This window comes from Melanerpes formicivorus, unplaced genomic scaffold (assembly GCF_026170545.1).
Source record: "Melanerpes formicivorus ecotype bairdi unplaced genomic scaffold, bMelFor1.0.p_v2 SCAF_5, whole genome shotgun sequence".
NCBI classification, from domain to species: domain Eukaryota; kingdom Metazoa; phylum Chordata; class Aves; order Piciformes; family Picidae; genus Melanerpes; species Melanerpes formicivorus.
In genome coordinates, this window is record NW_027142357.1 from 19,525,019 (window position 1) to 19,550,229 (window position 25,211).

Consider the following 25,211-nt stretch of genomic DNA (forward strand, 5'->3'; position numbering starts at 1 on the left):
CCTTATAGGTCACACTATGGTCTCCCACAGCTGCAGAAATTGTTAACTTAGTTCTATAGCTCTCATTTTAATAATCACAGTATTCCTGCTGAATGTGCAAATCACATGGGTGATGAAAACCAAATGCTAATTAGCTGGGTGCCTGATGGCAATGAAGAACTACAGGTCAATCAGACCCATATACGTTATCCTGATTCAAGATGCTTCCAGGATCTGCTGTTCAGTCACGATTCTGCAGTCATAGAAGGGTTTGCAAATCCTTGCTGAACTCTGCAATTCACAGGCATTTTACAGCCCAGTAAATGGGATTTTGTCATTGCTGGTAAAAAGCAACAAGGTTTGTACTGACAAGACAGTGTAGGGTCTCAGCAATTCCATGAGTTTATCTGGACCTAAATAGATCTTAACTTGTTTTAGCTGTGATAGAAGCTGTCCAGCTGCAAGGTGGTACCCTTGATTAGATCTGTTTAACTCTGCTTTATAGTAGTAATAAATGGTTACTCATAGTGGACAGAACTGCCTGGTGCAGACACACATGGCACAAAGCAGTCCTTTAGTCATAGTAAGCTGATAGTGTTAAGAGAGCATATGAAACTAAAACCAAGCAGACACTAGACTGACAAGGAAGATGTTCCCTTCCCATGAGAATTGCATTTGTCGTGGCGATGACTCATTGTAATACTCCTTTATTCCTTTTGAAAGTGTTAATCCTAAACCCCAAAGGAACACTGGAGAAGTAAGCCCAACACTAGAGAACAGAGAATATTTTGTGTAGCAATTTTAACTCTATTTTTAGTGAGGCGTCCCTGCAAAAAGTAATTTTGACTATCAAACTGTTGGAAACATTAATCAGGCTAATGACAAATTCTTAGATTCATATATGGTGTACCTTTTGCCAGTAAGAAGACTTTGAGTGTAATGCTACCCTTCAACACCACCAGTATCTTTAAGGACCTGGAAGCTAAAATAAACACCATAAAGGTCACAGAAGCTCACAAGCACTTTCGGGCAGTTGCAGTCATGCTGCTGTGCTCTATTTTGTCATGGACAAGCTGAATAAAATCAATCCAGTGAATTATCTCTCACTCAAGGTTACCACGCAGAAAGAGGTCAGTGTGTTTGCATGCTGCTGTTTTAATCCAGTGCTACCACTGGCTTACAGCCTTCTTTCCCTCCTGTCACAGGCTTTTACTGTTGTACTTCACAAAGCAGTACAGCAAGCAAAACCCTCTGCCAGTGTGAGGCTGAGTGTAAAGAACCTGCCTGCCTGCGTTACACCCTCAACCATCATTTACATTGCTCTGTCTGAAAGAGAAAAGCTTACTGCATGAGCCCCCTCTTAGGACTTTGTGTGTCTGTACCTGTGCATGAGGCCATGCAGACCACAGAACAGTTCATTGCCTAATGATTTTCAGGCTTCACCTACATGCCTCCCTGCTTCACCACAGTAGCAGGGAATATGGACAGGGTCATGTACTTATGCTCAGGTCTTCTTGCTGCAGCTTGAGCTGTTCACGCTGCTAACTGCCTCTGCAAGGCCCCTGGAAATTTCCTCCTCAGGCAATGAACATCAGTCAGAAATGCTTCCTACAAACTGAGTTTGCTCTCAGCCAGTCCAGACTGCTTTCTCATTAAGGACAGAAAAGCCTGATTTCACAGACACTGTCATGGCTTTGGGGGGCACCTCTGCAGGGACAGATGATTTTCTTGCTCTCCACTATCCATCATCATCTCAAACACTGGGAACCACATCTACTTTCAAAGTAGCTCTTCATGTCCTGAGTGCTGCTGCACACATGTATATATTCCTCCTAGACCAAGCTGAACAGAACAAGTATTGTATAATGATTTCTGATTTAGCGTGAAGTGCCATCTTTTCCTCCAGTGCATTTTGTCTCTGAGAAGTATGCTGAGTCTGTGCAGCTGTGTTCTTGCTCTTATTCGGCACAGAACTCTTAAGTTTTGCACCCATACCAAGAGTTTCTTCTTCCCTTTGAAAAGAGTGGTAAATGGGTACAGAGCAGAGGTGCCCAAAGCCTGCATGGATAGAAGTCAGGACCAGGATGAAAACTAACCTAATAGAAGTAGGCTTCTTTGGCTTCCAGTGCATGTGTTGTGAGCGGGAAAGTGAAATCCCAAATGGAGAATGGAAAGGGAGGATAAAGAAATTCAGATTCAGCTGCTGACCCTACTTTGTTTAGAGCACAGAGCATATACTGTACAGAACCGTAAATCATCCAAACAATGAATTCCTGACCAGCCTCCTTGAGGTCACCTGGAAGTCACACAGACACAACCCACACAAGGACATGTATAACATGCCAATTCCAACAAAGTGCCAAGCACCTTCTGCCCTGGTTGAGCTTGGATGCTCAAAATGCTCACCACCATGCATGGCTGGACCCTGCTCTTATTTGACACATCTCCGATTGAGCTGCGTAAACAAAATAGTTTTGACTCAGAAAAAAACCACACTGTATTTATTACCTAAAAATTAACTGGGGTTAAGCCAATTGCTACTGTCAGGCATACCAACCTTCAGAACAGATCTAGCATTAAATCATGGATGTCTACAGGGAGTTCCCTTGGATCATTTGATCAAATTATGCTCTTAAAACTATGCTTCAAAAATGTCATCTGGTGTAGGAGGAAAAGAAAGAAAATAAGGCAATGAAATTAATGGAAATTTGGAGAAATGAAATGTTGTCTCAGGTATTTTGACAATGTAGACATCAGTAGGTTTGCCAGACAGATCAGCTTCAGATTTCAGATACAGCTTAAGTAATATCTGACTTGCACAACATAAGTCAGTCAAAAACACAAGTTCCTTGCTAGCCATTTTCTTGACTTTGCTCTCTTGAACTGTTTTACCAGTTTATTTACTTATTACAGCTCTGGCCACATTTCTCCCAGGCTTGAGCTCATTCCCCAGTCCTTGAGAAGAAAGCTGGCATCTGACAACATGGTCAATTTCTGGCCGTAAAAGTGCTTTAAGTAACAAGGCAGGCAGGCAGCAGCAGTAGTAAAGGGGGGAAAGATAAAGAAATGAGACTGTTAAAATACTCAGTTACAGAAAGCAACAGGGAAGAGCATTGAAATGCCTGAATGGCTGGGACAGAGAACTCCCATGACACCTATTGTTTAATCATTGCCTTGCTTTGTAAGCAGCATGCTGTAGGTGCCTTTCCTTCACCAACACCTGCTGCTGCACCCTATTACTCTCAACAATAAGAGAAGAGGCACAGCTATGCATAACTGAGGGATCTTTGGCACCAGGAGCAAGTTAGGAAGATGTTCTCACTGGGTTTGGTTGTTTTGGGCTTTTTTTTTTTCTTATCTTAAACTGAGTTTGCTGGACTGGATGGTGTTTGCTGGGCTTTTTACTTGTGAATGTGACAAATTTGACTGTGAAGCCTAAGAAACACATTTGCAGATTCTTTTGAAACAGGGTCATATTTTAATACTGTCTACCCTCACACAACATGCTGTGACTTGATTTTGCATTATTATGTATTACAGCATGAAGTAATAGAAATTAGTGTACTGAATTCTGGCTGGAGAACCTAAACACTTGTCCTGACCATGCTGCATTTCTCCCTGACCCAAGTACCTAAATATCTTTAATCCAGCCATGTTCCACACCTTGACTATATAGTCCTAATAATTCTAGGCAATTAAGGCACTTGCTCATACCCATTTCATCTGCAGGTCTCTAGAGGTGCAAACAAAAAACTGACGAAGACTTGCTAATGCTGATAGGGGTTTAGATCACTTGATAATCTTTTTCCTGTTAGTTATTACTGAATGGAAATCAAATGCATGCATGTTAGGACTAGGAACAGATGGCACTTCTGTTCTGTGAGGAAGAAACAGGGGCAAAGGGGCAGCAAAGTTGAACCTCCCCCCTTCCCTGTCTTACCAGGATTCATTGTGTTGCCCTCCTGTTACAGTTAGCTGTGACTCTTTCTTGTTATAAAGAGATGTCAGAAGTTAGAGAGAGACAGACAATAACCTTAAATCCTTTACTGCATTTTACTGGGATTCTGGAAAAAAATATTAAAAAAAAAAAGAAAAGTCAGCTGAGGGAGTTGGAAAATGTCAGCAAGGCATTACACAAAGAACTTGATACATTTGTTGACCTTTCTTCTTCCTCCACCCTTCTCCTCTACGATGGATTTAGTATAGTGAGTGCTTAGTGCTATGAGTGCTTTCTTAAAAATAATTTAGATGCTATTGTCTGTCTGCCATGTGGAAAACATAGCTGTTTCAGTGAGCCCCTGCTGAAATGGGAAAAAGAGGGTTTATTAAAATGCCTCCCAAAAAGGCACCAAAATTTCATTCTTTTCCTTGTTGGCTGAAACTCATCTTGTGCTTGCCTTTACAGCCTTTTGTTTTATTTTTTTAAAACTGAACTATAGTATCCAGGGTCTTTTCATTCTTATCCTCTAGTTTACAAAAGGCATGTGTGGTATTAAGAGCTGAAGGCAGAGATGAGAGGAGAAGTGTTTTGAACTGACTAATTTGCAGGCAAGAAATAAAGCTCTTGTAAGGTGGCCCCAGGGGTATTTTTGCCATGAACACTATTTGAAATGACATGTAATCTAGCACACTTCAAAGCCAAAACATTTCCTATTCTAAAGTATCTTCATGAGGCACGGCTGGTTTACCTCTTGCTACAGAACAAACTCCACCGGGGACAAGGAAACTCCTTCCCTCCCCTCTCAAAATTCCTGCTCTTTTTCAAATGGGCAATTGCAGCCAATAGTTTATTATGCTGTTCTGATGGCTTATAACTCAATGCTTCCTATCAATATGTAGCACAAGGCACTTCTGGAGTAAATACCAAGTAACACAACACAGCACACCCCTGCACAACGCAAGAAAGGTGGAGCTCCCTTCTTGTGTTTCAGCCATGGAAAATTTACATATGGTCCTTACACACTCTGAAATTTTAAGCATTTCACCATATATCTCCACTCAGCCAATTTCTAGAGAAAAGAGAGTTCAACTCACCTCATATTTTTTATATATATACACACACACTTCCTCAGCATAGTTCAGTGTTCCTAGCCTTGCTGATACACTAAAAGGCTTACATAGAAAAATCCATATTTAATTTGTAAAGGCAGACATTTCAGAAAAACCTTACATTAAGAATTTTGACCATATTTTGGTGAAGGCTGATGCACTTCATCATCTGTGAATGTATTCATGTGCTGTAAGAAATGCTTCTCTATGTGTATGACTTAAATTTACGATACCCAAAGTCTGTCTGGTATGGTTCTAAGCCTTTAAAATTTAAATGGGGAATTTGGCCACAGAGAAAATGCAAACCTTTTGCAAAAATCAACAGTGATAAATATTACAAATCTTTTCTATTAATTTCATCAGAACTGGTCTGTCCTGAAGCTTTTAACTACAGAAAAAGAAACTCATGCTTTGTGAACTCTTTGAATTTACACTGACCACTGTTTCAGGAGTTACTTTATTTCCTAACTCTGCATGGAGAAAAATCAGGGTACAGCGTCTCTAGAATACTTTAGTTACACTGACTTATAAAAATCCATATACTTGTGCTCAAACGTACTGGGGTTCCACCTGGTGTTTTTTCAATTATAGGTAATGAATAAATTTTGTTACACGAAGAGAGATACTGGAGGGTCCTGGAAACAGAAATTTCTAAATGAATGAAAAGTTCTCTCCTGAACCTGGTAATTATGTGAGACAGCAGACCACCCGGGATGACTTGTGCTGTCAGTTTGCATTACTAGCTGTGGCCCTTTGAAGGACATATTTTGTGCTGTGATTGACCCCAATGTATGCTGTACTTGGATCTCTACCAAACAGAGGCCAAGATAAAAAACTATGCCCCATAGGTGGATCTTACACCTTAACTGTTTTTCTCTCCAAGGCTCTGTCAACTGTGATTCTTAATTTACAGGAACTTTGCCCAAATGTAACTTGAAGTAAACTGTGTCCAATGTGCAAAAAAACTTTTGAAGAAGTAGTAGTAGTGTTTATCTCCTGAACTGGTCCCTTTATTGACTCTGAACCATTAGGTTAGCATGGACTAGACCCTACTGCAAACAACCATGAGGAAACACAGAATTTACCATGCAATAAAGGAAATTTCCACCAAATTAATTAACAATATGACCAGTCTTAGATATTCTAACTACCACAACCAGAGAAATAAATTAGGCCTTTTCATGACTGTCGAGTGCTGTCACATCTTGATGCACAGACGGCATTACATCTGGAACACATACTGTCATCTGATGAAAGTTACAGTGCTTGACTCAGCTGCCCGGGTGAATGCTGGCTGCTTTCTGAAAAGATAGTTGTTTGCTTTTCTGCATTTTATGAGTGCAAGTCATGAACCTTGAAGAAGTACGCTAGAGCAACTGATTTGACCCTGCTCCTAACCCTCCTCTGACCAGGCCACCTCCTATTGCCAGTTCAAGGACTTCCATTTAGCCCCTAGTATCGCCTCTGTGTAATGCGAGACCTTTTGTGAGACATTAATTTCTCATTTTTCCTTTAGATACGCTTCTAACACAGCCACTTCTGTGGGCACTGAAATATTTATATAGGCAACAGGTAATGAATTCATCAGCAAGAATCAATTTTCCACTTCTGGGTTGCTTTCCAGACAGCAGTATTTTGCTAATGCAGAATACCTAGCCAGAAAGTAACACACTATCCTAGCTGATTTATTGAAAGTATATTTTTGAGATTTTTTTGGTTGGCTGGCTGAGTTTTTTTGCTTTGGTGACTCAGGTGATGTGGTGCCATTTAAACAATGTGTGTAGAACACATGCTTGTTGGAACACTTCATTATTGGGCTTGAAGTAGTACAGCATATTGTTCTGTTTAGGGAACAAGTTTGAATTTACGAATTGACTCAGGAGAACTTCACAATGTATCGTTGGGTCAAGGACAGGAAGCTGTAGCAGAAATAGCTATGGAAAAAGCATCAAAAGAAGGCCACTGGGTTATACTTCAAGTAAGTCAAAGCCCTTCATTACATCAGTACTGCATTGCAGTGTTAAAAACCTGAAGCATTCCAAAATAACGTGCCTAGATGAAAGTGTTCTAAATAGTGATTTGAAACTTCCTTTGTCTTCACCACAAGGGAAGCATGTAACTTCATCTGTATATGCAAGTATCACTGAGTATCACATAAGATGAGAATTGTAGAGAGCCAGCTAACAGATTTTCCTAAGCACAGTATTGATTTACTAATTTATTACCCATTAAAAAAAAATCCTTTCATAAATAAATGTGTAGCAAAAAGAATTGTTATGCTGTATAATCAGATGAATGGATACAAACAGGGAAGATTGCTGTCATTATGCAGTATATTGTGCTAAACAGATGCACACTTTTTCTTTTTCTTTTTTTTTTTCAAATACTGGGCAATATCAAACTGTTTCCTTATGTCTGGGTTTTTCTTGTATCAATAAAATGTTTCATATTTCAAATCAATAGCTCACTGGGAGGCCTATATTTGACTCTCCTTTCCCCCTCCCTCCCATCTCTGAATATTTATTTCATAGCAAAGAGGCTCAACACATTAGAGAAATTACTGAAGAAAACCAAGGAAGGAAGTCAGCAGGGTGACTGGTTTTGAGTATGGGCAACCTGCCCCTTCTCCTAAAGAACATCGCATGCCAGGGGGGATTTGGTAAACCTCCTATTAAAATAACTGGTAAGCTACTGCGTGAAATGCTGCCTTATCACTATGCAGTACTAGATAAATTTGACCAGTAAAACAGAAATAAAACTTTTTAAATGTGACTTCCAATTTTAAAGCCACTTGAAATGGCAAAGTCACTATAAAAGCCTTTATGGGATATGCGATAAAAAAGCAAAATACATTTTTTCTTAAAGATTTGCTCACATATCCAAGACTGAAATAATTACACAGCTATTTAAAAAAAAAAAAAAAATCAAACAAGAAATGACTTCTGTTTTAATGCATCACATACAGCATCTGGTTAAACACACACCTATGTGCATGTGAAACAGGGAATTTGCAGTCACGCAGATAATTACTGTAGTACAGAATAAGAATTTATTTTGGTTTTGTCTGGTTTAGTTTGATTTCTTTTTTAAATGTCAGACTATGTTTTTTTCTGTCTCTGGAATACCTTCTATATATTTGGAGTATGTCATACACTAGAACCAAGTTTTCAGCTGAAAGAAATCAGCAAGGTTCAATACGCCAATTTGTATCAATAAGGATTTGATCCAAAAAGTATGGACTGTACAAAAAAAAGTGTTTTGGCTGCTAGGTTATCATGTTTTCTGCTTCCCTTTTTAATCTTTGTTTTGGACGGCTTTTAATAAAAACAACTTTTGTTACTGACCCTCAAGAGATACATAAACAGGTGTATACAGGTAGTAATTATAAACTACGATCAAACATATGGTCAGAGAAATCAAGTATCTCTGCCACCAAACCTCTGTAACACACAACTGTACTCGAGAAAGCACATCAACCTGAATGCTAAGAAATTCATCAAATACCCCCCCAAACCCCAACAAATCAAACCAAAACCGGCAACACAACCTTAAAGACTGTCGTTAAAACAGCGTGTCCTACAAAACCTTTGAAAAAATCACAAAGACCTTTCTTCTTTTCCTCGTTTAGAACAATCTCCCCCAGTGATTAAAAAAGAGGGAAATTGCCAGCCGACTGCACCGAGAACGGAAGTCGCCCCAAGTGCTGGAAAAACGCACAAAGAAAGCCGCCAGTTGCAGGCACAGGCATAACACGCTTCCCAACAACTTCTGCAGGCGATTGCCTCTGCCGAGCCCGCTGCCCGCCGGGCCAATGGGCGAGGCTGGGCAGCCCCTCGGGATGACTGCGCTTCCCCGCGGCCGCCCGACGCTACCCGGGGCAGGTGCGCTCGGAGTGTCGCAGCCTGTTCAGCCTGGCCCACACGTACCGGGCGCCGCCAAGGCCCAAACCGTCTGGGCTGGCGGCCAGGCTCTGCCCTGGGGGTCGTAACCTCTTCGTTCCCCTGAGGCAGCTGCCGCTGCGGTGCGAACCCTCGGTACCTGCCGGGCGCCCAGACTGGCGGCCCATCTCCATTCCCCTCCCCGTGGGGCAGTGGCGGGCCGCACGGTGCCGGGGGGGGGGCCGGGGAGTGGGATGCGGCCGGAGCAGGGACTGCGCGTTCTCGGAGCCAGAGCGCCCCCTGCCGGCAGCTGCCCCCGCCGCCTCAGTGGCGCCGTGGGCCGTGGCGGGCGTCGCCAGTCAGTTGCTGGTGCCTGGCATCCGGGGTGTCTGGCTGGCCTCGGCAGCACCCTCCGCCGGGCATGCGGCTGCACGGCTAAAGGGAACTCGGCCCACCTCTGTCGGCGGAGTGGTCTGAGCCGCGGTGCTGCCCCAGGGGAGAGTCACGTACCCTTCAATTTTGACCCTGTCCAGGGCTACGGAGCCGTGATGCCGGCCGGTCGCCCGGAGAGGTTTTACTCTCGCAGACGTGTGCGTGGACGCTGGGGACAGGGCGTGCGAGGCTCCTTCCTCAGGGCCGTCTACCAGCATTCCCCAGCTAAACGCACAGGTGCCTGAGGGGAAACTTTGTAGCCCGCCCCCGTCCCAGAGCCCCCTGCTCAGGCTCTGGTGTGAGCCCCATCTTTACCACCGCGGGAGCCGTCAGGCGCTGTTGAAGCAGTGTCAGCAGAGTCGGGACACGTACTGCACTTCTTTCTGTAGTTTCCATCCTGAGGACAGGGGTGTGACATGAGCAGAAACCAGTCCTGGAGAAGTGACAGACCTGCGGGGCTGGAGGCGACTCGGCCGACTGCAACCACCTGCGTCCGCACACCGCTCCGGAGGTTTGTGCCTGGGGAAAGCAAACGCAGGCGTTAACCGGCAGCCTTCCTTACTCATTGAAATGGCCGCAAGTACACTTCTGAGGAATTACATCTTACAGAGATTTAGCTGGTTAATAACTCAGCCCCTGATCCCCTGCAGCAGTGACCTCTGATCCCGTAGCAAAGATGACTTGTAATGCCGCGCTAGCGAGGCTGCAACTGAGCAGCGATACTTAGGAAGTGCCTGTGCGCGATAAAAGTTATTTTGGCAAGAGGGAGGCAAGGACGCCCTCTCCTTGCCCTCTCTCTGGGGCAGTTTGTGACTTCCATTGCTTGGTGGCTAGAGGGACCTTGCCTGAGCTCAGCGCTTTGTCTTAAGGAGATGAGAGGCAGGTAGCAGGCAGCACCTACGCTTCTGCTTCCCAGTCTAGGCGTCCGAGCGCAGCCGGGAGGGTGGCTCCTGCCCTCCATCCTCACCGGAGAACACATTTACTGTTTCGCCGCCTCCTCCTTCCCCGCCAGCCCTGAGCAAGGCAGGTGTAGGATGCTCACAGCGCCGCCACATGCAGGGGCTTCACGCCCGCCTTGTCCCTGGGAAAGAGGCATGTCGAAAGGGAAGGCAGGGGTGAAACAGGCCCCGTACATACATGGCAGCAAACTGGGGGCTTCATCTTTCTTCTGCGGCGCCGGTGCGCCCAGCCAGCAGCAGCTCACCTAACGGCAGCCCCGGGCCATCACGGCCGCGGCTCTGCCTCCCCGGCTGCCAGGAGCCTCCCGCTGCGAGGAGGAAGGAGAAGCATCTGAGCAGGGAAGGGGAACAAAAGGACGGCATCAGAAAAAAGAATAAAAGAAGGAAATTTAGTGAATAGTAAAAACAAGAGGAGGAATTTTCCCGGGAAGGGGAAGGAGAGGGAAGTGCCATTTATAAGAGCTGGGTTTTTTTCCCTACAGTTTCTGCAGAAATTCTGACAATGCGGGAGCTCATTTTCCCTTTCCCATCCCACCCAAACGTGTTGTTATTTAACTTTTATTATTTCACTTTGTCGCATTAGAAATGCTGAATCATAAAACGGGGGTTAGTGAAAATGGTATTTATCTTACAGGAATGAACCCCACATTATTTTTTAAATCCCTGCACTACCACTGTTATTATCATCATCATCATCATCATCATGCATCTTGGCAGGTTGAAAGGTATCTCAGAACAGTGAGAATTCAGCAGTAATTTAACATCCCACAGCAGTACTTTAAAAGCATCAAATAACATTTTGAATCTTAAGTCAGTACAAGTGTAAATAAATGGATGCACTCCCACAGGTCTGTTGTTTTTAAACTTGTGATGATACTAAAATATTTTCCTAACAGCTTTGAGCTGCAACAGATTTCATCTTGTATATGCAGATGCGCGTGATACTGAATTAAACTATTTGTCATTCTTTCCCATAAAAAAAACCCACAATTTGGCTCTCAGCAAAACGTTTGAAACAGAAATTATTATGATGATACCACAGCTCCATTTTATGGTAGTGTATTGATTGTCAAATAGACAATACATATATTTTTGTAATGGCCTAAAAGAACACATTCTGTCTGTTTCCTTTTACAGTCCTTATGCTGTTGCTCATTTTCCTTTCAATAAAGGATGGTGTTTTTTCAGAGATGCTACCATAAATTGCTTCATTTAGTAAGTTGCTACACAGAATAATATTACACCAGAGAGCAGCAGCTTGTGGTTTGGAAAAAATAACACTTTTATTTTAAAATATTCCTATTTTAATTTAAAAATTATCTCTCTTCTGTTTTCTAACTGAAGAATAGTCATTATTAGAATTTTTTTTTCTTGCAAACATCAGAACTTGGGTGTGACATGAAGAGGCTAATTAAAATGAGAAACAGATTAATTTCCACAGATATGAAAGTGTTATAAAAGTCTTGTTCTCAGCAGTGACTCCATAATAGAACAATTTCATTTATGTCTAAGCAGGTTCCTTATTCTGTCTAGCGAGGATTGCCACCAGTGACAGGGGTTTTATTATTTCTTTGACAGTTTGATAGGAAGTCAGTGCTTGCTTCTGGGTTTTCAGTCTCTTCAAGCCTGGATTATGAAAGTTACCATAAAAATATGGATGAAATGCTACCTCCCCAACGCCCCATCCGTTATGGCTTGCACCCCCAATGTGGAGATTGCTTTTGTAATAATGACTGCAGACAACATGCTCCCTATGCTATTAGAGCTGCAATTCAAATACCTACTCACTGGGGAAGGAGTCCCCCAAGCTGTGGAAGACAAGGTCAGTCAAAACATAGAGCAGGCTGCAAATCTGTCACAAGATGGTACGGTGTCTCTGGTCTTACATTTTTTTCCCCTGTGGCCACCTATTTAAATGGAATTAGGTCTTTTCATACTTGTTTTTTACAGGGATTCAATCTGAAATTTGTAATGAGTGATCTCTAGTATACGTGAGACATAAATATATGCATTATTTTGCACCACCAGAAAAACAATCTTGCTGGAGTGTTTTGATATATTAATAGGTTAGTCCATTTAGGATCCTTTGTCAGGTTGCAAAAATGCCATTACTTGCAAACAAGAAGGCAGAATTTGCTTTAGCAGTATGAAATGCTGCTTCACAGGTTGTTCTCCATTTCACAGAATGAATCCTCTATATCCTTAATGAACTACTTTCATTGCAAAAAGTTAAGATACATAAAGTTTATAATTTTCTGTACATTATTGCAGAAGTGGGTCCAGACACTTGTCTCATGACAGTGTGGTACCTCATGAGGGTAAAGGCTGAGCTAGCTAATATATAGGGGGGAAAAAAAAATCTTGAAGAAAGTTAAGATCAGATATCTTACCCAAACACCAGCAGAAAGCTCTTCTGATTTGTTTTCCAGAACATGAGAGACTGGATCTGCTGATACATGAGGCAAGGCATTCTCTTCAAGAACTTAATTTAGGTCTGAAGATATGTATGCTTTACTTCACTAATCTCCGGGGATGCATGGATTTAAACACAGCATCAGTGTAGATACCAGTAATAGGCAGTTGTGAGTGGTACTTGGGGAGGTTTTTCCTGATATCATTGATTAAAAAATTGCGCTTTCATAAACTGCCTACTCCAAACATGTAACTCATCTCTGTATATCAGATGATTTAATTTGCATGAAAAAAAATTATCATGAAAGTGCTCAGGAGACTGAAATCCTTCCTCTTTCGTTCTATACTAGGAAGCAAGTCACAAGGTCTCTGATACATTCTGACTCCTATTTGAGTGCAGAGCCAGAGGTAAGATAGGGACATTCTTCTGCCATTGGAGAAATTTGGCTCCTCTGTTGTAACTGCTAACAGATCTGGTTGCTAGCTGCAGTGTGTGTTCACATGTGTTTTAGGCAATCCACAGGAGAGAAGGGAGGCAGCTGATGGATACCTCAGATGCCAAAAATGAACTCTACTTCATATAGATCCCCACTGGGTAAGGTACATGTTTCAGATCATGTTAAATAATCAATATGTTCAAAGGCATTGGTATGTGGCATTTGACCATCATTAGGAGATGGTCATTAACTCTGAGTACAGGCATAGGTAACAGTAACACCCAAGTCCTGATCTCACTGCATATCTAGTCAGTGCAGTGAAGGGACACAAGTAACTCATCAGACATCTGTAGCATTTTTATGTAGTGTCTTTCAATGCTGACAAAGTGCTGAGTAGCAACATGTAATGTTCTTAACCATGTAGGGACAAATTTTCATAATACCCACCAATCTCAAACAGCAATGTACCTGCTGCACTAACATTTAATATAGGTTCAAATCACGGAACTGGGCAACCAAGTAACTTCTATGGCATCGCTAGCAATTTACACAATCAAGGTATATGCATGCACAGCTGTAGCTAATTCACACCACACTCCGAGACTAGGTCCTGAAAAATCTAATTCATAGGGCTAGTTTTTTTTAAGGGCCCTCCTTTCTCACCACCTAGAATTACCTTTCTTTCGATCTTTAATTCAAAGTAACAAAACATGGGCACTCAAATAGCCATTAGTGCAAGCCAGCCAGCAGAATGGTAGCTTGATTGCATGTACAATTTTCTGTGGGATATCTGAAAGCAAGTTAGTAATTTGGCCCTTTGTCGTTTTCTCTCTGCACATACACGTAGGTGGGTGCTTCTGTGCGTATGTATATGATTTACTGTATCATACAATTACTTAATGCAATTAGAGTGAATTGAAGAAATACAGAAAACCCAGAACCTACAGTCTTGCTTTTTTTACTATTTCCACTTTTTAAAAAATAAATGACTCATCCTAGTTGTAAGAGCCAAGATATTCTTTACAGTTGACTATTTAGCTACCTTATGTGTTTTTACTGGGGGAAAAAAAAGCCCTCTATCATTTATCATGTCATCTTATCACAGCCTCTTTGTGAGACGCAAATAGCACACTAACGTTTTCTTTTGTTAGGGTGAGTTGGCAATCTCCTCAGAGATGGAGCAACTGCAGACAGCTCCTTTTTTTGATAATCTTCCTGACACTTGGATGAGACTGGTTTATCCATCAACATACAGTTGCTCAGTGGTAAGTCGCATGCCAACAGTCAATCAGTATGGATGGTGCTTCTTGTCCATCATAAAAAAAAATAGAATAGAAACTAAAGAATTTTTTTGGCAAGTATCTTACCTTCTTGTGTAACTCAGAATAGCTTTTTATCATAAACTGATACTACTAGCGTAATGAAAAGCAGAAAGAGCCTTGCATTTACCTTGGCAATTACTGCAGACTTTGGAAGATTTCTCTACAATTTGCATTCCCACTTCTTTATTGCCTGCTTGCTTTTTTCTGCAGCTGTGTGTGCTGATCAAATAGGTTTGGCAAGTGCTATAGCACATAGTATATAGTTCCTACTCAGAAGACTCAGCTTGGTTTCTTGCACATTTTGGGATCAGAATTTGTCACAGTAGAAGGGTACTGTTCTGAGCTCAAGGGTGAAATGATCACCAGAAGAAGCAGTGATTAACAAAACAGCTTGCATGAAAACGAGAAAAGTTTCAGAGCAGGTAGTGGGGCCATCATGTTTCTGTTCATCTCATTTTAAGATGTGTCCATCTGCCTACTCTTCATGGCTGTCTTGTAATACCAAAAGTGAATCTAAGAACAAAAAGTGAAAAGCCATCCAGTTATTTATTTGCTGACATGCACCCAGCTTTACTCAGGAAGCATTGGCCGATAGAGCTGACCACGCTGGAGAGCTGACCAATGGACAGGAGAGCTCTGCCTAGCACAAAGATGGGTAGTGCTAGAAGGCAAAGAAAGCCCACATTCCTAAGAGATCAAGAGAGGAAGAAGAAATCATGTTCAGCAGAGGAGACATTGATGGAAGCACCAGAGGTGCATGGTGGTGAAGATCAATCTGAGCTTTACAGAATTACATTCTCTTTTAGCCTCTCTTGAAAGAAAACTAAAGCACCGTAGAGATACTGCAATGTCTGTGATAAGTACATGTCCTGAAGACAGAAAGCGTTGCCTAGGGGATATAATGCAGTAATGCTAAATTACAAGCTGTTTTCCTGAAGGACAACACAGCTGCTTTCTTTGAAAAAACCCAAAATGAATGGGGGAGTCAAGCTGGACCTTATATTCATGTGTGGAGAAAAGAGGGTAAAAGTACCCACTGATTATACAAAAGTTGTCTTGCAGAACTAGTAGGCTTTGAGGTGACAGATTATCTTTTGCCTTCAGGTGCAAAATGTAGTGAGTCACTAGGGAGCAAAAACATGGCCAAGAGATGCTGTGTTACACAGCTGGACTCCAAGACAGCCTCCCCGCTGGAAGAGAGTGTGTATGGGGAGGGACTAGGGAGCGGGTGAAAGGGAGGTCTGTCATGAGCACTAGAGAGGTTATGCATGGACATGACTAGTGAAGTGGCCAGTTCTGCTTGGCTATCAGTCTCTTAGGTCTGGGGAGATGAAAAAGAAAAACCAAACAACAGAGGCTGAAAACAAAACTTGAATCACTGTCACATCTAAAAAGCCCATAGTAATTGCTGTCAGTAGCAGGAGCTGTGAGCTTCCTGCAGGGAAGGATGTCCTCTCTATACCACTCTGTCATGCACACTGCAAAGCATGAGAAGGCCTCAGTCATCTGGACAGTTTTATCCTCCCTGTTTTTCAAATCTCTCTGTCTCTTATGTATCTACCTGACATGCCACCATCTGACACATCACATAAACCCCTTTGATTTCTAAGCAGATGCCATTTCAAAGTAAGGCACGATGGGGTGAGGAGGTGAAGGGAAAAAAATCTGTACACAAAAGAGTTTAAGCATTGTGGGCTCAGCAAACATCTCAGAAACAGCAAATATGAGTGATTAAATGAAGGAGATTATGTCAGATCACCTAATAATCTCAGATCTTCAGTTTGTCTTTAGGATCCTTTTCTACATCTCTGAAATGAACATGAATTGTTATAATGCTTCCCTTTATAGGCTGGCTCCATATGTCACCTACTGTTTCACAATGCTCCGTAGGAGCCGCCTCTTGCCCCTAAGCCAGCAGTCTCCTGTCTCTGGGTTAGAGACAGTCAACTATCCCCCCAGGCAGAAGATGTGTCTAACATTTCTTAATAGAAGCTTGTTATGAAGGAAGAAGCAAGACTGAATAGCACCTCAGCTAGAAAAGTGGGGATGTGATACCCATGATGTTAAATGCGGTATATGGGAAAAAAACAAGCTGATGCTTTCTTTTTCAGGCCACAAAAATTAAGAGAAAAATCCAGCAGATAGGGAAAAAGAGTGTGAATGGAACAGAAAGATTGGAAGCTTGTGTTACAGGTCATCCAGATTTCTGGAAATCTGCAAAAGACCACAGAGGAAAATATGTTTGGGTTCTGGGCTGTGACTGCATTGGCAGGCAACAGCTGGCTAAGTTGACAGCAGCAGTGTGGGAGGATTTGAAAGGAGACATTACATGCAGAGGGGATGAAGTGTAGGGGCTTGTAAGGAGCAGAGGGTAGCAGGGGCTGGGCAGGAAGTCACAAAATGTAGGCGCTGCCAGAAGAGGGACTGTTCATTCCCCCTTTGGAAGATATTCATAATACACAGATACAGGCTTAGAAACTATTCCATGAAAGCTCAGGGTTATGGCACTGACTCCCTTGCAGGCTAGAAAAATACATGCTTGAAAGGAAAAGGCCTTCAGGGTAGGAGGGTTTGTTATTTGGGTGTTTTAACTGACAGAATCCACTGCTGACTTGTAAGGTGGAGAGGTATTAACTCCTGAGAAGGAGGAACAAAAGGCAGGGATTGCAATCCTGCAAGAAAAAGCAAGAAGCATTGCAAGTAGAGGTGGGCTGGTCCCGAGGGGGGAGTAAGGATATTCATCGAGTGCTCTGAGATGAAACATGCTGTGTGTTCCCAGAGGTGCCTGTCAGTCAAGTGTGGGAGCAACATTATGACAACCTCTCTTCCAGGAGCAGCAAAGACCAAGATTTTTTTTCCAGCAAAGCCATCCAGCAAATTACTGAAATGGTTGTTTTAGCTATCAAAGCTAACTGGGAGAGAACAAAAGAACTCCAGATGCATGCACACACACATCCATCCATCTGTCCATGTCCTGCTATAGCCTTCAATGAGCCAACTTCCACTTAAAGAAAGCCTTACATTGGTGAGAAAATGGGCAGCAAATTATTTATCTGCTGTAAAACAAGAAATGAGCTACATTTCAGGGAAGAATGTGAAATGTGTGTAACTTGCATGAAAATTTCTAAGTACCATGAAGTCTAATTCACATGGAATGGCAGAAAAGAGGTTAGATTTCTTTTAGAGGAGTCACTCTCATTTCCTGAATACTGACTTCCTGTCTTACTGGCTTCCTCTTGAAGCACAGTTGCTGCTGTGGCTCCTTGAGACAGACAGGTTCAGGTTCCAGAGGGGCTGTTCTGAAAGCCCATAAGCACACAATATTACTGCACTTGCTGCTATTCACTTGTCAGTACATAAAAATACAAATGCAGAGCTGTGCTGAAATCACAAAAAGATACTTTGGTATGGAAAAAACTTACTATAAGGAAGTTGCTTGTTAAAGAGGAATTTGTTGTTCAGCTGCACTCAAAACACAAGAAAAGGGAAAAAACATTAATGTGTGCCAGGGCAAAAGTACCACTGTCTTGGCAAGAAAAAGAAACATATGCAAGCTTCTGAGTTAGTATTTGAACAATGGGGAAGAAAATGAACTAGAAAAACTGCCTGATGGGCTGCTGAAGCCTCCTCCCCTCCTACACACACTGATTTTTTTGTTTTCTTATACCCGGATAAGATGGACTAACGGTACAACAAATAACATCTGACACACAAGTTATACAAAAAAACATGGTATCAAGAACAGGATTCAAAATGGGCTGAACTTCTTGAATTCAAAGACAACTGCCACCATTCCTTTCTGCTAGAAGGTGTTAGATACTGAAAACTCTATAAGCTTTTGCACAGGATTTACATCCCAGTGTAGGTACAGAGTGAAAAAAAAAAGGAACCAAAACACCAAAACCAACTCAAGCCCTGAATCTCACATTGAAGATCAAAGTGAGAAGAAACCCGAAGTCTTGTTGTCACGTTGTCACATATCTGAAGTAATAGGTTTTTCAGTGTTTGCTTTGGTCATTTATCCTGTGGCTGTGATCTTTAGTAAATTATCCCTTCATCTGAAGTTTGCCCTGCCTCAGTTTTATCCCAGGTTCCTAGCCATCAACTTCTTAAATTTCCATTAACATTTAGGAGCTTGCTTTACATATTGCAGACAGGGTTGAGAATTCCCCATTGCTGAGCTATTGTATTTCCTTTTAAATCCTTCTCCTACACAAAGCAAATATCTAAATACTGCCTCTGTCAAAGTACATATTTTAAAATATATATACTTAACTTGGGGCTGGTGAGAGGAGTGGGCTGCAAACAATTGCAGCCCAGAAGCTGCACTTACTGGATCCTTCCTAATGTGGCAGGTGCTAGGTCACTGTGTGTGCTCACACGCAGCATCCCAGGTACAGACTGCATTTAAGTCCTTCCCAGTGCCTGTGATTCCTGACCTTCTACTCCCGGTTTGCTTCTAAATACTTCTAAAGCAAGAGCACCCTGTTCAAATCCTCCGTGTCTCAGTGTTTGCTAAGCAGCACATTCTATTAGAGAGCACTTTTCATTGCAGGTTCAGATTCTCAAATGCAGATCATACAATGTGCTGAGAAGTATTGGCTGGGGAAAAAAGCTGTCATACATAGCAAGGCTACCGATACCATGCAGCATATTACACTCCAGCAAAAATCACTAATGTCAAAGCTAAACAGGAATGATTTGTATGGTTGTGACAAGTACAATAAAATATGTATCTTAACTAAATCAATTTTTTAGCAATACCAGGCACAGGTTAATCCTTTATAAATATGGTCAGAGAGTACATTAGACACCATCCTGCCTACACAAAATGAATGCAGCACACACTCTGATGTATTACAGAGGCAGGATAAATGAGGGAACTCTTCTGCGTTTGATCTGGTTCTGCTCTGTAATTCAGAGATACTGAAGATGGGTGGTGAGTTTCTCATTGATCCCAAAAGAACCAATACTGTTGAATCCTGTGAAATGTAAGCTTTGTAGAGGATTGGAGGCTATGCACGAAGGACACTGTAGCTTTGGGGGCACATTCTCTTCTCCAGAATGTGTGTAACTGGCATTAACAAGAGTCATACACATCCTGGGGAAAATAGACCCTGTAGCTTAACAATAGTGAAAATCATACCTAGCTCCACAGGCAATTATATCACTCTCATTGCTACATCTGCATCCAGTTATCAAAGGATAGATTTCCAGCAGATAATAAATGAACCTGGAAATTAGTGTCTTGAGAATTTTGAAACAATGCTAAATCTGACACACATCAGCCTTTAAAGATGTATCAAAATGCAGTCACAGCATCACTCTAAGACATTTTAGATAGAAAACACAAGGCTAGTACATAGATGTGGAAATAATAAATTCCAAGGCTTTCCCCCTTCCCTTGGGCCCCATTCTATTCAGCTTTTTAAGCCACTTTCACCAGTCCTTGCTTCTATGAACTGTATTTTGCATATGGTGGAGGTGTTAATGCACAGTAACTGCACAACAGGGCTGTAAATTTTAGTTAATGAAAGCTTTTAAAGGTACAATGAAATCCTCATGAAAGGCAACAATGAAGTGCAAAGTATTATTACATTCTAGGCTTAAGTTTTACTGAGAGCATTCTTATACACGATGGACACAGCATAAATATGTATTACAGATGATAACCTCCCTGTTAAGGCTAATTCCCACTCCCAAGGCTGCCAGAGACAAGGGGTGGCAGTCTTGTAAGAATAAAGTCTCATAATGTTTTCATCCTATTCCTACCCCCAGGAGCTAGAAGAGGACCCCCTGTATACATTCTGAATCCTTAATGAATACCATGGCCATCCCGGCACATTGTGTGCACAATTAGATCACAAGGACTGCAGACTAGGATGGCTCAGTGAACATTTTAAGGCGGAGGCAAATATTGGGAAGCACAGCAAATGCTGTAGTTCCAGTCACAGCAGTGTGGCACACAGTAACTTTACACTGTGTGATTGTATGCTATCTGTGGAAGAGGTAAGCAAAGGGACAGAAACCTGCTTGTTTTTTTCTTTGACAACTTTTGCTAAAATCCAAGTAATTTTTTTGTGCATGGTAACAGAATGGAACAACTGAGACAGTCTGTATTTTGCAAAGGTGAGAAAGGGATAGCTGTCAGTGGGATGCAGGTGAAAGCTCCAGTAACCCATCTGAAGAAGATCTAGCACCAGAATAAATGTACAGCAGCTTACCAGGTTGAGAGAGGATGGGATCTGCTCATCTGAGTGATGATTTAATCTGTTAGGATAGGAGTGAGGTCTTCAGGTTGAAAAATATTATTGTTTCGTGGGTCTGCATGAGCTAACATTAATCTAAAGGCTGCATCCCTCTGATCAGCTATCCTGTTTCACCGATCATCATCTAAAGGATCTGTAGCCTCTTATTTTTTTATTGCCTCTGTTCAGAGAAAAGATTGCAGCTTTATTTGAGTTACTATTTGCATGTTTTTTCTTAACAGTTTACTCTCAGCAGCTTCTGATTTAACCTTACATGTTCCAAAGTTCAGGAAAATATTAAAAAGGATTCTTAGATCAGTACCTAATATTTTAAAAGTCATAGCAGGTACCTCGCCCATACATCTCATGTTCCACCCTCTTGGTAAATGTATTCTACGACTCTAACTCACCTGCTTTAAAAGGACTGGCTTGTTGAACCAGATGGCCTTTATCCACTGCTATAGCTTTTCATGTTACATTCTGCTGCTCCAATTTCTGTATTTTCCCTGCAATTTTGCAAGACAAAACGCAGAAGTTTAAAGGCTTACAACGTTTATGTGAAAAAATCTTACTGCTAAGTGTGGTATTACTGATGGATTAGTTTAATGCAATAGTATAATGTAATTTAATTATAGTAATAGTGCACAGCAACAATCTTACTACTTATGTCAGATTATGAGACAGTCTCTTTTAAAAGCTTCATGATTATTATTTAGTTTTTAGGTTTAATTCTACAGTATCCCCCCCTCTACACACATTAATTTAATTTCGTAGGTGCAGAAGAAGAAACATTAAGTAAATTGCTGCCATTTTGCCACTGTAAGAATTCATAAGAATTCACAGTACTAACTGAAAACCTGTTTTGCATCATGAGACAATAGTCAGCCAGCCCATGGTGAAAGCTTGTAGTCTTCTGGGCATCCACCCTCAGACTTGTGTGCTGCAGTTAAAACAAAACAAAACAAAACAAAACAAAAAGAAATTAAGGGGGGGAATAAAAAAAAAATGAAAAATAATCATTCCACCAAGTCTACCTTTTGTATTTACCTGAGAGCTTTTAATGTAGGTTGAATGCCTGTGCCACCCATGAACCATTTCTACGTTCATGTAAACTATTGTAGTTCAGGGCTCCAGCTTTTTCAGTCCACAACTTCCGCTGATTTCATCTGTGACTGACAGCAGGTCTGAAATTCCAACCCACAATAACTCCTATTTCCTAAGTGTTTTCTATCTGAAGACCACAGAATTTTCCATTAGTGTTGATTTATCCACAACAGCTTCAGAAAGACAGAAAAATGCATCTTGAGCCAGCACAGCTGTATGCAAAGTGAACATCTGTCCATTGCCAAATTCAGTTTAGCTAATAATAAAAACCCCACGCTTTATTTTCCCTTCCAGACAGGACCAGACTGCAAGGGAAAGCCTGGAGAGGATTTCCATGCTTTAAAAAGGGAAACAGGGAGGGCCTGAATTTCCTGAGGTCACTGAGGAAACACTTGGCAGTACAAGGAAAAGAACTCTACTCAAGCAGCTGAGATACCATCTTCACAGCCAAAAATGGATGATGGGTTTGGGTTTTTTTTTCCTGCAGCATGACTGCATTAGCTCTGTTATGGTGACATAGACAGAGCAGGCTCTGTAGATTTTATAGCAATGAAGTTAGATAAGGTTAATTTCTGGTTGGCAGAGAGATACTGTCGTTTTGTGACTGCATCATGACAAAAGCTCTCCTTGCCTTATTTCAATAACAAGAAGCGAAATAATGTGAATTTGCTAAATCACTGCTTTTGAGAGAGGGTAACAAAGGTGTACCCCTTTTCTTGAAACTATGGAAACTGCATAATAGTTCTGCTATATACAGACTTGTTGCTGTTAATTTACTAGCTTGCCTAAGGTCTTGTAAGACCCAATTGCATATGTTTTTCAATGTATAGATTTATTTAGGTGTGAGGCTAAAGCCACAAAGGGTCTTGGGCTCAATACTACAATGCTTGACTCTTAGGAGCTCTTTCAGCTCAAGAAAACCATAGCTCCACAAAACTCAGCATTTTCGCAGAGCATGTATGCACAGAAGTAGGTTGTGTGCAAGGGAACTACATTACTGCTTCTTTCAAGGGTGGATGGACACATTTCTCTCCCCTTTGACTTCACAGTGGGTAACATGTGCATGGAAGATTGATCCCCACCGATGCCTTTTAGTGCAACATACCACCAAAAAGAGAACATAAATTGTGCTAAACTTCCGCAATCTTCTTCAGTAGCCTCATTAGTGTATTTAAGAGCAGTTCTGTGCTGTGAGAGATTAAAATTCACAGCCTTTTGCAGTTTGATTTTGGCTAGATATTTGAACCCAGGATCAATCTTTTGCAGCAAATATTTGATTATAAACTGTTTTACAGTGCCAAAGGCCACATGTCAAAACTATGGCACCTTTGCAAGCTGCAGAAAGAAATGTAATTATATACCAATTCACTTGTGCATTAATTCTAATATGCAGCAGAACCTTTCTCTGGCTGGCCTCTGCTACTGCTGCAACACCCTGTACTCAGCAGAAACCTGGACCTTTGATAGAAGTGGAACCATTTTTATACCTTTATGCCTCGGTGTTATTCATACCATTTGCTACCAAAAGCCTCTGCATTCCTTAAAGCTTTGTCTCAGAAGAATAAAGAAATTCGGGTCAAACTTCCACATCAAAGCAAGCTGGTGGGGGATTTCAACCTTTGTCTTAGCTACACATCTTAGGTGACTGTTCTAAAGATTTAAGGGCAGTAAGAAAACATTGTCCTCTTTGTTATGTTTTGCATGAAACTTTCTATCAACTAAAAAGGAAGAAGTTGTTCCTAGCCTAAGATCTACTACAGTAAATTAGGTCACCTTAGCTGCTTTTGTAGGCAAGATGATGTATATACGGCAAAGAAGTCTGTTCCTCCCATTGATAACATTGTTCCCTTGCCTATACGTGGTGGTTTGGAAATGAACCTAGAGTTACTATTTAAAGTGAGACTCCTGATTATGAGGCTCTCTGCTATTTTCACTTTTAATTTTTTTTTTTTACCCACTCTGATGCAGTGAACAACTTCTGCGCTGCTGTGAGCTCGACTCCTAGCCTCAAGATCTCACCCTCCCTAGTGTTGTCTGGATATCAGGGTTTTCAACCCCCGGTCCTTCCTCACAGGTAGGAAGCACATCACAACTCATTAGTAATTTACTGCTACAGTAATTTTTATAATTACTGCCAGAAGGCCTCATTAAATTTGATCTAATGAATAAATATTGTATTTTTCAACGTGATTACCAGAACAGCTTAAGCTGAGTGCCATAAACAATTATTTTCTTCAATACATAGAATGTCAGTGAGTATTGATTTTTATTTGTAAAGAATTTACTGTACTCCTATCCATGGCTAGTAAGTAATAAATAACCAGCCCTCTGAAGTGTCAATTGCCACAGAGCAGATGGCTAAACAGAAATTGGGGTATCTGTTGCAAAAAGTAAAATAATGCATATTAGTGTAGATAAAGCATTTGCCTGGAGGTCAAGGAGGAGTGCTCCAATGCGAGTCTCTCTCCTAGCTCTCAAGAAAGCAGCCTGATTTGAAAGTGAAAAACTTTAGAATGTATAAGCAGGATACAACAAACCACTTTATCTTAGAGAACTAACGTGAATAAACAATGCCTTATGTTTAATTTGCTTTTAGATTACTTGATCAGATCAAACATTATTCTACCAGGTTTAAGAAAAATAAAGAAATACATAATATGCCAAACATGAAAGTATAGTTCAAACAAGGCTGCAAATTATATTTACTTTCCAGTAACTCTGTCAGCAGTAGCAGACTTCAGCATACAAACCTCTCTGAATCATAACAAAAGGCATGCATTGGCAGTGTCTTAGGATATACATCAGAGGAGCTCAGAATCAGAAAACCCTTGAAATTTCTGCCATCTAAGATTATTTTCTGCACCTTCAGCTACGTGGTACCATGCTAGGTAGGTCCAATCCCAATGGCTCAAACACTAAAATAATTTTAAAGTAAATTTATCTATATAAGCAAATAGCACTGCTGGCCTGTGCCACCACTTCATTTTGTTAAAGCAATTCTTTCAAAAGGTGCATGGGTAAACCCCAGGGTTGCTGAGGGCAATATAACTGAAAGGATTTTTTTCCTATTTAACAGACATTTTTTAATAAGCTGCCTTATCTTCTTTGGTTGTTTTGTGTAAGGAAACCTGGGGAGTCTTGAGACTCTAGCTCACTAGCTCCTGCTCAGTCTCCTTGCTGCAAACTATAATTGGCCCCCACAAAATTTCACTAGCTTGAATACAGTGCAGTTACTGTCATCAGAACAGCCACTCTGACTTTCACCAATATACAGCCTTCCCCCTTACACAGTACCTCCAAGTAAACTGTAAGCAATTAACACCACACAGGACAGCAGGACTAGTTCCACCATAGCTGCTGCTTCACTCCATAGCATCTATATTTCATGACA

The 25,211-nt window shown here is 41.5% G+C and overlaps 1 long non-coding RNA gene across 1 annotated transcript; it reads left to right on the plus strand.

Moving 5' to 3' along the window:
- Positions 1-954: 954 nt before the first annotated feature.
- LOC137441286 (uncharacterized) lies at positions 955-23,907 on the plus strand. The gene is made up of 3 exons (XR_010987366.1): positions 955-1,109; positions 14,298-14,411; positions 23,789-23,907. It is a non-coding gene; the product is annotated as an uncharacterized lncRNA (long non-coding RNA).
- The last annotated feature ends 1,304 nt before the right edge of the window (positions 23,908-25,211 follow it).